This window comes from Gallinula chloropus (assembly GCF_964237585.1).
Source record: "Gallinula chloropus genome assembly, chromosome: Z".
Taxonomy (NCBI): domain Eukaryota; kingdom Metazoa; phylum Chordata; class Aves; order Gruiformes; family Rallidae; genus Gallinula; species Gallinula chloropus.
In genome coordinates, this window is record NC_140089.1 from 73,368,279 (window position 1) to 73,383,569 (window position 15,291).

Genomic DNA, 15,291 nt, shown 5'->3' on the forward strand with positions numbered 1-15,291 from the left:
CAAAAGCATCAAGCAACACAAGCTGTTTGTTATCCAGCTGACTTCCTACGAGCACAAAGAAATGGACCAAATGTTTTGCTAGCAAGATAGATCTGAAGGCAAATCATCAAGACATATAGAGTGCATGTAAGGACAGTCTGCATTGAAGAATAGAATACCTTACACATTATTAGGACCACACCATGCATGTAATCACCTAAACAGGTGAATGAAAGAGCACAAAGGTATCACACAAATATTAATTCATCAATTCTTTTTTTCTGGTTGTATCTGGACTCTTTGCAACAAGAATCCAAAGCATATAGTTGTCCATCAGAAAATACATGCAAAAATCATCACACGTACCTACTGCTCTGACCTAGTCAGCTGAAGGCAATTTTACAGTGCTGTAATAATCACTTAGATTTATAACTAAATAAACTTGCCAGACAGTACTTCAGGGACAGTTACAACAGACAGCAAAGAACAAATATTTGATGGACATTTATGGGTGCAACAGCATGTAAAATAGAACAGGCTGCAAATCTGAGAGTCGTGCATTATTACACTAAGGTGAAGGTTTCCCAGACATCCAAATCAAAGAAGAATGCAGTTTCCTTGGGCAGTTAACAGATACATCCAAACTGGAGGAAGGGCTGAGGAGAAGCGTGTGTTTTCCAGAAACAGGAGTCAGCTTCCAAAGCCATTATCAGCTGTGAGCTATATTTTCAGATTTTGAGATCCCATTGAGGTCATATGGGAGAGCAGAGCTGCTATTTGGAGACTCTTTGGTCCTTTTTACACTCTGGCATGGGAGTTGAGAGAGGGAAGGGAGACATGGAGGGAGAGCGGGGACCTAAGTGCATAAAGTGAATTCCTATCCATTGTGTTACTTTTCACTGCCAACATGCACAAATAAACTTACTGCTCATGCTTTGAATGCCTAATTGAGATAGTATCCCATTTTTTCCAGTGTGGAGGAGAGAGTGCACAGGCCATGAGTGGGCAAAGGGCATGGAGCACTCACATATGACACTGGAAGGTCAGTCACCATAAGCCACCAAACAGGAGCATAGCACTGGTGGGGAAAAAGCCCAGCATTTCAGCTCAGTACCCTTTTTCACACCATGATATATCTCTGAAATGCAACTAAGCTTTCAACACGAGAAAGGACATTTAAAAATTACAGCATATAGCTACAAGAGCTACATAATTTCCTTGCAATTCAGATTCTAATGAACTTTTTTATTTCAAACATTAATGGAAAGATTAATGGTTTAATTTCTATAAAACTGGCCAGAAATTCTTGCTTATAAATGCAAGATTAACATTTTTTATTTAATATTTTGTGAAAGAAAAACATAATGCAAGAATTAAACTCAGGGGTCTTAAAATAGAGATGATTCTCCAATGGGGCATGAAAAGAAACTATCATTATGAAATTACTTGATTCTAAAACGGAATAAACAAAGATTCCAAACATTTTTCTATGATGGACTTGGTAATGTTCTATACCAGCTGTTGGAAATGGCTGTAGAGACATGTTTTCTACCCTGCTGGATGCACAGAAAATCAGGGGCCTTCACTCAGAGACAGACAGTCAAAAGCACTGATTGACATTCCCACAGCTCACAGGCTACCCTGATTTTGCCGCAGCTGACCAGAGCTGCAGTGCAACTGTGGCAGCTACTAGTAAGAGACACAGTGTCATGGCAAGCTTTCTTTTCACCATCAGTTTGCACTTGCTTCATCCTGCTCTGCAAGAATTCCCTAGTAGGAAATGAAGCCAGTTGTTCTTTTGCTTATAAGTCACATCATGACATAAAGCAGGAGAGGAAGCCATAATTGATAGCAAATGATTTTCACAGATGTGACCAGCAAAATGAGCAAAGACAGAAGCCTGCAGTTCTCAGTGACATTGTATCCTCACTAACCTACATTACATCCCATGGACACTGGCAGGTTTTCATCTGCAGGAGTATTCTTTCATACTACGTGGCCTCTTTAAGTTACACAAGCTGCGGTACTTTTCTAATGCTTTACTTGATAACAAGAGAGTTTGCAAACAAAAACTCTTTTTGGTCTTTACAACATGCTGTGCATATTTCTCTTTCATCTCAGGATGTCTCTAGAGAAATTGAATGAGCAGGGCAAAGAAAATCAGCAGAGCATAATATGGCCATTAGCGTATCAACTGCAGTGTGTGCGTTTATGAACCTGTCACTCAGAGATTAGACCAGACATGTTTCTCTCATCAAAGGCTTCAAAGTCAAGACTGAATACTCAACTGACTTTCCCAAGATGGGATTCTCCTACTCTCAAAACAAATATGTAATTTCTGTCTGTGCTGGAGAACCCTCTCATATAATGCCACATCAAGTATAATTAGTTGCATTATTGAATCCAACTGCTCCAGCATCAAATTCTCTGGTAAGCTCCAGTGTGGCTGACTTGCTGCCTTTTAATTTGCTGACAGAAGACATTAATGCATCTTTTCCGTATGCATTAGGACTGCTCTGAGTTCATTTACAGTTCCAGTGAACTGTAATCTAGTTCAGCCTCACTGCTCAGAGCATTAACTGCAGAGCTGTATTCCTAGGTCAGGTGTTGGGTTACCACATGGCTTTTGGCAAGTTGCTTAACTTTTCAGATAATCTTTCTTCTAAACTTAATATCACTACTTACTTCACAAGAATTTTGTAAAGCTTAATCAATATTTATAAATCTTCTGGCTTAGATAACAGGCCCTGTTGAAATGCAAAGTATTATCACACCTACTAAAGCTGCTTCACAAATCACCATTTATGGCCACATCTAACCAGTAGTTGTGGAATCATGTTTAGGCACTTTTGTTATCTTGTCAATAGATGATAAATTGCTTACACAAAAATAAAACTAGCAGTGTGGTAAACCTTCCTGCTCACAAGTCATAAAGATTGATTCCATATTTTAAAATGTAGTGACTTTTCCTTCTTTCATTTCACAGCTTATTTAGGGCAAGGCATCGCCTTTCATCACTTAGAATGAAAATTCAGTTTTTAGTAGTCAAGTTCAGAATATGTGGAATGTCACCCTGTTTGTATCCTGCTTTTCAGTTCTGTAATTGAAGTCCTGCATGAAGGTAAAGGATGAAGTTATTAGAGGTGTGGTGTTGTCCTGGTTTCAGACATATAGGAAAAATCTTATGGGCTTTAGCTTTCACAGGACAGTATATAATGTTAGAAGTGATATAGTAGTTACCATTAAAATGACAGCTTTTAGAAATGTATTCCCTTTTCTGAAATTATTTCCTATTTGAAAGATACAGTCTAACAGCTGAAGGTGCTTGACCAACCTGATCTCCGTCTATGACAAGGTGACCTGTTCAGTGGATGAGGGGAAGGCTGTGGATGTTGTCTACCTGGACTTCAGTAAAGCCTGTTCCCCACAGCAACCTCCTGGAGAAACTAACTGCTCATGGATTAGACAGATACACTCTTCGCTGGGTTAAAAACTGGATGGACTGACAGGCCCAAAGAGTTGTGGTGAATGGAGTTAAAAACAGCTGGTGGCCAGTCACAAGAGGTGTTCCCTAGGGCACGGTGCTAGGGCCAGTTCACTTAACATCTTTATTAATGATCTGGACAAGGAGATTGAGTGCACCCTCAGTAAGCTTGCAGATGACACCAAAATGTGTGACAGTGTCACTCTGCTGGAAGTCAGGATGACTATACAGAGGAACCTGGACAGGCTAGATCGATGGGCAGATGCCAACTTTATGGGGCTTATGTGGTGTTGGTTGAAACCCAGCTGAACATGAGCCAGCAGTGTGGCTGTTGACCCAGAAAGCCAACAGCACTCTGGCCTGTATCAGGAATAGTGCAACAAGCAGGAGTAGGGAGGTGATTGTTCCATTATACTCAGCTCTGGTGAGACCACACCTCAAGTACTGTGCCCAGTTTTGGGCCTTTCACTACATGAAGGACGTTGAGATGCTGGAGCGTGTCCAGAGAAGGGCAATGAAGCTGGTGAACCCTCCACCAGACCTGGCTGCCCAAAGCCTCATCCAACATGACCTTGAATACTGCCAGGGATGGGGCAGGCACAGCTTCTCTGGGCAGCCTGTGCCAGGTCCTCACCAACCTCACAGGGAAGAATTTCTTCCTAATGTCTAACCTAAATCTACCCTCTTACAGTTTAAAGCCATTGCCCCTCATCCTTGTACCCCTCGTCACTGCATCCCCTTGTAAACAGGCTCTCTGCAGCTTTCCATTCCTAGCAAACTGTCCATAAGACTAACAACAGAAAGATTATCCAAATGCACATGAATGGGCACAATACAGCATGTTAATCCAGCAGACAGTAACCATCTTGCTTCTCTATAGAAACAGTGCAATTTTCTAACAAGTTCACAATAAGCACTTTGAGAATGTGTTGGAAAATCAACTTACTCACATAGGATAGCCATGTACGCAGCAACTTCTGGAGTACAGTTTGTGGGTTGACAATAATAGTATATTATTGGACACAGAATCACAGAATGGGTTGGGTTGGAATATAACAAACATTTTAATCATCATTTGTGATTAATAGGTAAGAAATAATAATGAAACTCTATTTGCAAGTGTAGGCATTTATTGCCACAAAGTAATCCAATCAAAAATGTATTTTTTTTTTATCTACTCTGTCATAGCATTGTCAGGTCACCAGATTTTATCAAGAATATTGCAGTGCATGGTATTTTTCTTAAAATCCCACTTCATAAAGAACCTCAATTTGTGGCTTTCAAGCAGGGGCATTCAGTGCTTACCTTAAGCACTCAATTTGCATGGAAATTCCTGTAGAACTTAAGTAGCCAGGATATCTCTTTACAAGCCTCTGACACTTCCTTCTGTCCCTTGATGAGAACAAGATCCTAGAGGAGTGTCCTGATACAGTTAATATGAAGCCACAACATAGGTGGCCTGCACACTAAACGAAATCTGTCATGCTGACCTTTAAAGATGCACCTCCCTCATGTCCAAATGTTCAAAGTCCAAAGGCTTGGTACATTTTATGATGCACTGAGTAAAGATTTTAAACTTTTCCTCATGATTTTTGAAGTCTGTTTATTTAACATACGGAAGCACTAGATAAGTTCTCGGATAAACAGTCTGGCTCTCAAGCATGGCCCATTGTGTGTATTCCTCTTTAGATGAAGCACAAGCAGCTTCCTTGGCTTGATAGTATCAATGGCAAGTGTGCAAGAGGCTGTCTGAGAGCAGTGAGGACTGTATGTATGCACTCATGCACCCTCCAAGCTGAAAGGGAATTCACTGTAGTTGGTTGAGATGCAGTGGTTGATGTTTACAGCCTGTGTTATGTGAAGAAATGAGCTGTGGGTTAAATACAGGGGAATTATTATACTTTTCAACCTCTGTGTTGATGATAGGGATTGCAATATTGCCATATGGCTGAGTTTACTATGAACATACATAAACACAAATAGATGCATGTGATGCTTTGCAGAAATGCTGAGCTGGGATTTTAAAAAGTTAGTGAACTCACAGGTGCATCTCAAACTCTTCTGAAAGTGTCTCTGCTACTCAGTGCCTTTTCAGAACCAAGAGCAGCTTTGTCTGTTTTGCCTGCCTTGGTCATAAAGTCCCATAGTACAAGGGCCTAGAATATACCCATTTTACGTTGATAAAAACTGCCACAAGGCAATCTGGCATTATAAAAAGGGGAATTGTAGAGGCACACAGCTTTGAGGTAGCCTGCAACCTTTCTTTTTTTTTGTTTTTATCTGAAAAGCCATGGTGATGACCACAGTGAAAATTGAAGGCTGTGGCTAGGAGAAAGGCATATAGTCTGTTGCAGCGTCAATCCAAAATATTTTGCATCCAGTTCTTTTCTTTTTATAGTTAGGAAGGCTTCTCACCAATAGTCTTGAACATCACAGAGAATAGCAATGTTTAGAAAAAAAAAATCAGTGTGCTAGAAGCCTTGAAAGGAATTTGGAACATATTGTTTACTGGATGTTAGCAGCTACTTGAAATTGAACTTTTTCTGTGTGTATACATTACCATCCTCCAATCCCACAGGAATTATACACAAATATCCAGCTCTACTGATGGAAAACATGACAGGGTGCATTTGGCAAGGATTTTTCATTCAGAACTGACTTCCCTGCCAGGAGGTTTCGAGGCTCATGCAGCATTGTTCGTATGGCACCTACCCTTCTGCAAAGCATCAGTGTGGCTGAAAAAGCTTCCTGATTACATCACTTCTTTTCATTTTCTTACCATTTAGTAAAAGTTTCCTCTGGTCGGAAAAAGGTAGGATTATTTGTCTCAGCTGCATTAAATATTCTCAAACAGACTCCCATCCTAATCTGAATAGATTTACTGACCGAAGTCGTAATAGACTTAATGTGAACAGAAATAGCCCAAAATAGTGATTTTGGGCTTTTTTCTATTTCTAGATCTTCAATGTTTCTGCAGGGGAGATGGAAAGCAAATGTAAGTTGAGCAAAGCCTTGATTTCATTAGCTGTCTTCTCATAGAAAAACACTGTCCTAAATCATTAAATCACAGAGCTTGGCTTGTGCAGTGTTTGTCTTTATGAAGCTAGGAAGCTAGTCCTGTGCAGGATTAATGCACATACTGCTTTTGTAGGTAACTATTTCCCAACTCCATCACCCAATAAAGGAAAAGACATCTTCTCTTCAAAACAAGACTGTATGGCCACAGTCTCAGAGTCTGTATGTATGTACAGAGTCTGTATGTACCTCACGGTCTGTAGAGTATGTACATACACCACACGATATGTATACATAGTGATGTCATTTTTAACAGTGGAGAATTACAGAGCAAAGGAGTGTCTTTTCAGTTATATCCAGCAACTTAATTCCAGAGGGATTAGAAGCACAACAGAAATTTTCACTTCACTACAAAGAAAAACATGTTTCACAAGGTGTGATGCATATGCTCAAACAGATGTATTGAGACAGTGGTCTGTGTCTGACTACTGCTGCCCACAGGGGACCCACTCTTCAGCACAGCCATCCCCAAGGGACTGCTGGCTCCGGGTGACCCACCCCAAGACAGAGATACCTCTGGGTGACTGTGGCCCACAAGAAACCCTTGTCAAAGGAACAACACAAAGAAACAGCATGGCAAGAAAAGCTGAAGAAGCAAAGACCAGCAGAGAAAATTAATGAGAAGCAACTAGCAGCAGGGGAAAAGCAGTAAGAAGCAAAGTCCAGAAGAACAAAATATATAAAAAGAGAGAGCAGCAGGAAACACAGTTATGCACACAACCCCAGATCTCCTGTGCCACCCATCACCTGGCCGGAGCAACTGGGACAGAGTGAGTTTAATTCCCAGCAAACACAGGGGGAGTCAAGCCTGGAAAAGGGAGTGAAAAGTTTTTGGCTCAAGTAATTGCTTTGATTGCTGATGTTCTCTTTTTTCTCTACACCAAAATTAGTGGTAAGACGTTGATATTAGCTGGACACAAATTAATTAAAAATACCCTATGTAGAGATGTTTTGGCTATGGCAGATATTTGGATGCTCTTGACAATAAGGTTTGTGCTTCCACAGGGCAGCTCAACCCAGGAAAGCTCCCATTGCTCCCCGTGGGAGCACATATCTCTCCCCAGTAAAAACTGGCCAGAACCCACAGTGCCTGGCTCCCATCAGGTGTCCCAGCCAACAGTTCTGTTTAATTACTGCAACATAAAATGTCATAAAGTGCTTATTAATCAGCCAAGCCTAAAGCTACAGGAGTATTTCAAAATATTCATTATTAAATTTGGAGGGAAGGGGGAATAAGGAGTTGTATTTGGTAGTAAAGGACTGCAGCTCAATATTAAAACCAAAAAAGAATTAGTATGGATATTATTAAACACAGAGTTAGACGATTGTCATGTTACAGGTGAGGTTTTAACATTCAATTTTTCTTTCACTACGGTCAGCAGTAAAACATGCTTTTACTTCAACACGAGGTGAATGGAACCATTAAGTAGAGGTGAATTGTTAGGCCATATGGTCTCTCTCCTTGTACTTTGCAGGTATTTGTTTCTGTTTTCTGTTTGTATTTACATTTTCTTGGCCCTTTTAGTGCCCTAAGGAGCCATTTATAAGTGGTCATAACACAGTAACCCACAAAATTACAACCCTATAAATTATTCCCTCAGGCATTAAAAGAGCCTGGGAAAATACAAACACAGACAGACTCAAAACTTTTATTTAACAAAATGTAGGCTATATTAGTGGTGGGGAAAAAATAATCATAATTTCAAAACCTGGAAAAGTACTTATCTTATAGGAAAACATCATTTGATGAGCAACACACAACAAATAGAAGAACTAACCAGTCTTCCATAGAACCTTACTGGATCCAAACTGATGTTTTATCAACAAGAAAAATTAGTTTTATGTAAAAACAGTGAATACTGCTAAATGAAAGTGAAGTCACTTATCACTTCATTCACAAAGTGAAAAACCAGGAAAATAGTAAAGGATATGTGAAATCTTACACTTGCCATATAGGAAAAAAAAATACACTGCTGGCATCTATTGCAATGGTACTCTAGAATACCACACGTTCATACATCCGCTCTCAAATCTTCTCTCTGAGGCAAGGGCATGATGTTTTTAATCTGCGGGAAAATGAAGCACAAAGAAAGATTTGGATAGATACACAGCTTTGTAGACCTAATGGAGACGCATGATCACTCTTTGCTTCTATGTCAGAGGGAGTCCCTTAAGTCCCATAAAGGTTCATTTCCAGTCCACAGGACCACAAATAAGATGGTGATCACCATGCTTGTGTTCTCTGGCTGAGCTCTGCATGCAGCTTCCTGAAAGCAGAGCATACATAGCTCAGACACACAGAACCACACCACTAGACAACAGTTCAGGACAGCCCCAGGCCCCATAATTTGAAGATTCACTCAGTAACAGCCTCACAACCAGCTTACACAATGTCTACCATATCGTGCTGTAGTAAAGATAATGGTACCGTGGGCCCAAAGCATTCTGCCACGCTACTGAATGTCCCAAAATCCTGACAGCTGAACTTGGACATGTGGCCAGACACTCCCTCTCTCATACTGAGAATCAAGAAGTCACATGAAAAACTGAGTGGAAGGCCAGGAAAGCTATGACAAAATTGGCTTGCAAATTGCCAGTAGGTTCAACTACAATGTCTCCTCAGAAGCTTCCCAACATGCCCTGCTTAGCCTGTCAGATTTGGCAAGATCTCAAAGGAAGTTGGTATGGCCATAGATAGTCTCCATTTTAAGGTCTATTCAAGTGATATTTGTTTCTTCACAAGATTTGGACTAGAGATGTAATCACAGAACACTTCGACCTAATGTTTGCAAGAAGACAAATGTCTCCATGTTAATCCCAGAAACAATAACAACAAGAAAATGCCTTTGTCAGTTGTTTCCAAATGTTGTTTTGACCTCTTAGTCCTGGAGATTATGAATCTCAGATGGATGTACTGGATGCCAAGTATATTAACTCAAATAATCAGTGCCCTGGGGACCCACCTCTCTGGGAGACCGAATTCAGCAGTAGACTGTGCTGCAGGACCTGATTTTGGCACACATTCATATGAAATCAAGCCCAGGGGAAAGAATCTTAGAACTCACCTTAAATATTTTATGGACTAAATTCATGGTTACACATTATTTTTCTGGCTCCAGTACTGCTGTCATAGGATTTGAGGAATGTTTTGTTCCCTCTTTCTTCTGAGAGGAATGAAAAGTGGGTGAGAAACCATGTTTTTCACTAGGATGACCTACTGAAGAGACAGTACATCTGCTGGAGAGATAAACAGAGCTGCCTATCCACCTGCATTTATGGGGGGACTCTGCAGAGTAATATGCTGTGGTATGTTAAGTCTCCACAATCTGCAAAGAAACAGCTCCAACTCACGTCAGTGGTGAAATAAGGCCCAGAAGAGCAAGAGAAAGATACAGCACAGTTTCTCAGAGTGGAGGCTTTGGGCAGAGCAGGCAGAAGACAGGCTGCTAAGCAGAAGATCGCTGTTGAACATGCTTCTCTGATAGAACACTGTGCACATTTTTTTTCTGGGGCATAACAAAACTTCACATTCAGTGTTTTTCCAGAAGGTACTGATAAATTGTTCTTGCCCAGAGATTTCCCTGATAAGGGAGAGTCATCAGTTCAGCCTTGCTAGATGCTTTGGTTATATTCACAACAGGCCTAGGACTGTTTGCTGGCCCTGAGGCCAGCTGGCTGCACACAGAGCACCACATGTGTCCCCTTCCCCATACAACCACGAAACCAGGGTAGCAACATCCAAACCAGCAGCTGGGAATGGCTCCTACATGATCTCACGGCCAAGTCTCCTCTGTGAATGTACCAGCTGGCTTGGGCCACAGCCAGGACCTATGAGAGCAGTTTCACTAATACAGCTATATATCTTCCTAGTGTAGCTATAGCCACTTACAGCAAACTTAGACCAAATCAAAGCAAACCTGATCTACTTCAGACCTTGATGTTTATGGATACAGTACTGTCTCCCTTACAGTGTGACAAAAGAAATCCCACTATCTCATAAAGCCTTTGTCTGAGTCTGAAGTAAAATTCCTGCCAAATCATTTTGTTTCTAACAGGAAACAATTTTAAAACTCCAGCTTTTTACATTCACAGAAATTAAAGGTTATAGGCGTCATAAATTTTATGACATTAAAACTTATAAACCTGTTTTCATATTAAGTGTGGATTGTGCCCAAGTGCCAAGTATACAATCTACTGAATATTTTTATAAAATCAGTTATTTCAGCAGATATGAATTATCAGCATTTGAGAGTTATGAGTTATTTTTTATTTGTAAGGCTATGTTCAGTAAAATTCACAGGAATAAGATGCGATTTACTGGAGACTGCAGATTGACAGCTTTCAATAACTGCTTTCATTGCAGAGGCTCCATAAAGAAACTAACCAATAGTTGTCTGAAGCATGAAAACCACATATAGTCAGTTTTAAACTTTGTACAGAAAAGTTAAATGATATACAAAGTAGAACAGTCACATTAAAACACTGTTTTCAGAACTTGGTGGAACACATCTCCATTAATCGTTTTTTAAGAGTAGTTATCAGAATATTTAAATTTAAAACTGTCTTTGGCCCTCCAACCCTTGACACTCTACCTAGAGAACAAATTAAATGTGTTCACAGGGAATCAGTTAAATACTCTCAACATTTGTGAGGGCTTTCTAATAGCCTCCTGGATGAACATGCCAGCTGGCTATTGGAAAGATATGAGTATCCAGGCTGCATGTGCTAGCTGTCTCAATGAGTGCCATGGCTTTAGAGAAAACAGTTCTTGACGACTTTCCCTAGAAATTGGTTTCTTTTCATTTAAAAAGTTATTACAGTTCAAACCACATCAAATTTATGTAAAAAACTGGTTCTTGTGTCTTGGTATAGTTTTAAGATGGTGCTTTCATTCATGATGATAGCTCTACTAAGGAAGACATCCATTTTGTACAGCAACCAATTCTTGTCTCAGTTTAGAAAATATAAAATTGTCGTGGTTTCACCCCGGCTGAGAGCCAAGATCCACGCAGCTGCCTGGTCCTTAAAGGAAAAGAGCAGGGGAAGAGGGAAGCGGGGGGTGAGAGGTTAGGGAAGGGAAAAGGGAGGGGCAAATAACCCCAAAACCAAGAAATAAGAGACCCGTGGGTTGGGATAAGGATAGTTTACTAAGATAACAGAAAGATACAATATAACAATGCTAACAGGACTTTAGAGCAAAAATCTATGAAGCTGTTGATACACAATGCAGTTTCTCACCAAACCCACAGCTCAGGCTGTGCCACCCAGAGCCGTCCCAGAACCTGACCGTCCCCCAAGAACCGCGCGTCCCGGAGCCGCCCTCGGCCTTCCTCCCGTCAGCCCCTCGATATCCTGGGCAGGACGGAATTGGCATGGAATACTCTCTTTGGCCAAGTTTGGGTCACCTGTCCTGGCTTCGCCCCTCCTTTCTCATGAATAGAGAAATACAAAGAGCTGAGAAAGTCCTTGACTGTCTGACAGCAACCAGGACAAAAATTTAATTCCTATTGTGAACCACTCAGTCCCTGAACAATAAAAGAAAAATCCTTGGTTTTTAGAACCAATAGTTATTTGTATTCTTAAATCCTGCATATGTTTACCTATTTACAATTTTGTGTTTGGGTTTTTGTTCCCTTTCACTATCCTGACCATCCTCTTCACATTCTCTGTTCCCATACCTTCTCTCATCTCCTGACAGGTGTCAGCCTGTCAGTACCTCAGCGCTGACATTTTTTGTGTGTGTGCTGTGCTCCTTCTTAGTAACAGTATAAACAGTCCCCTAGTTTTAAACTTCAAGTGAATGAAATTAACCTCATTTGAAACAGACAATATTGAAAATATGAATGAGTTCACTGTTAGAAATCTTAATTTAATACCTGTGAGCTAATGGCTTTAGTTTCAAACTCGTGGTGTTAACATTCACCCCAAGTCAGGTTTAATCTTTTTATTTACTTGCAAGATGACTCTTGCCAATTGTTGCTTTTCAGTACAAAATAAACCCACTTTATTGCATTCTTCTGAACTGCCCCTGAAGGGAGAAATCCTGCAAAGACTGCACTGTCCCATGGCACGTTCTGGTAGTACTTTTTTTCAGAAAATGCTGCCCAGCCTTCTATGTCAATACTTCAGATTTCAACAATAGTCATCATCCTTGGTGCTAATAAAATATAGGGGGTCTTAGGAGGCTGCAAAATGTTTCACAAGAGAAGACACAGCTACACAGCCCCCTTACTCCAGCCAGTTCTGCTTTGTATCTACCTGGCGTTCTTTACTTGCATGCACTCCCTTTTACATTGTTTAAATAAAGAGTAAAGTTGCTGCTTGCGTAGCAGTACAAATACACAACCCAGAGCAGGTAATCTCAGTCTTAGCTCATTGTCCAGCTGCATACAATGAATTAGCATAGGATTTCAGTTCAGCAGCTGAGTCGTCAAGCAGCATTTTATGAAGAGCGTTTTATCATGCTTTTATGATGATTTACAAATGAAAGAGGAAAAGTAATGTATTTCTTAAGGTCTTGTTTTAAGCAACATTTCAAGACTTTGATTGAATACACAGTTCATTCAAAATGGTAAAATTTTACTCAAAGGGTACTTTTATTTCTGAAGTTCCATTTAGGTTTTAAGGAGGTTTTGGCCTTCTGCCATTGTCAGGAAGTATTGTTTCCAAAAATCATCATTTATTAGAGCAGTAAGTCTTTAAAAAGTACAAAGACGGGTAAAGAGCTGAACACCATATTCTTTTTAAATGTCTTCTAAGGCAAAAAGGAAAGGTAATTCAGCCTATATAATCATGCCTGGGTCTGCATTCTTTCCTCACATACAGCTTTATTGATCTCTGTGTCATCCCTCCCAAAAGAACTACTTAGGTGCCTCAGAAGCCCTCTCATTATGTAACATGCCATAATATTGAAAACGTGCAGGGGAATAGCTGCACCATTATGCAATGTACAGTACAGTCTATGAATCAGGGCTCCCTTACAATGGCCAGTGCTTCACAATAGTTTGTTTTAGTGTCTCCTGTAGTATCTCTCTGCTGGTAACTAAATATTTTAGAACAGTTTATATTGACTCCAGGGACAGCTGTTGAGGAGAAAATTCCTTATTTCAAGCCAAATATGGAGTTCATGGCTTAGCTCAGGAATTGGACAGTACCCAAGAATTTGTTAGGTTTTCTTCCCCTTTGCTCTGAATTGTCCAACATCTCCCTCTGCCTCCCCCCAAAAAACCCTCTACAATAATAAAATTTAAAGCGTATCCAGAGTGCTTACTATATGCTGACATTTTCTTAAAGGAACGGTGTCAGGATAACTCAGGCCTCAATTCTGGATTTAATAAAAACTTCTTAAACAAAAAAGTAAAGTTAATACAAGCTTTAAGATGATTTTAAACTGTCTCAGCAAAAAGAGCAGTTCGTGTTTTAAGAGGATCCTAATGTTGTTGCATTTCTAAGAAATGTCTCACTCAATAAAAGCTAGTAAGTGAAACTGAATAGATTTCTTTTTAAAGTCCAACATACTGGCCTACTCTTACTGCCTAGGCAGAGAAAAAGTCAAGAAAAGGGAACAACTCTAAAATATTTTTGAATGCTTCATTTTATATTAATCGTACATGATAAAGATAATAGTTTTTATTACAGCAATTACATACTGGTAATCAATATCACTTTAAAAGAAAATATTTGCCTTTGCCCTAATACTTAAGTTACAATTGGTAATGAAAATAATACTAGATCTTCCATTTCCGCTGGCCAAAGGTCTATCTACTTTTCTGATGACCAATCATAACAAATACGTCAAGAGTATCAAAATACAGGAAATACTGACCAAATTCTTCTCCAGAAGGGAAAAAAAAATGTTTATAAACTGACACATATTTGTTACTGGAAACATCTCCATTTGAACCCATTGCATAAAACCTGTGCTGCACATTATTTCTGTCTATTTTTAACGTTCTTTTAAAACTCAAGACAACGAAATAGTTACAAATTCCATGAGGTGTGTAGACAATACAACTTATCAAGATAATATCCACAGCTAATACCTATAAAGGTTTTCTGTGAATGACATCTTATATGTAACATAAAGTCACAAGTCTTGTGAGAGATGTGATATATAAATTCCAACAGAAAATCAACTTGCTAGCAAGAAAAATATAGTTTTCAATAAAGTAAGGCATTATCAAGAATAAAAGCAAATGACAAACTGCTAACCTCCAAGGCATGGATGATGATTTAAAGAAAATAATGCTTAATCCTAGTGATATGCAGACTATTTTAAAGATTTGCAATTGGGAATATCTGAGCAGTTATTAGTTTATTTTTTAAAAAATGATTGGATTTTATTGAAAATTCTTGGTGGAGGAAATTCACCTGTGGGATATTAGTCCAGCAATAACAGTTTTATTGCTGGCCAGTCACCATGGCCAGAGAGCTCTATCCCCTGAAAGAATGGGTAGCAGGGGAGGCTCAAAGTGTCTTCCTTGGGCAGATTAAAAAAAAAAAAGGTAAAACCTCAGACATTGCCTTCATCATCCACTGCAACCATCCAACTTGGCAGGAAGGATCCATTCCACCATGAGGAAATGAATGTTGGTCTTTTAGGCAACCAGCAGTGATAAACAAACCTCTTGTCCAGAGCTCCACACAGCAAGGTATTGAAAAAGAATGGTTGCAGAGCTATAGGGTCCTAGGGCAAGGCACCCATGGAAGGCACAGCACAAGGAAGCCCTCTTGGCTGCTGCACCATACAGTGA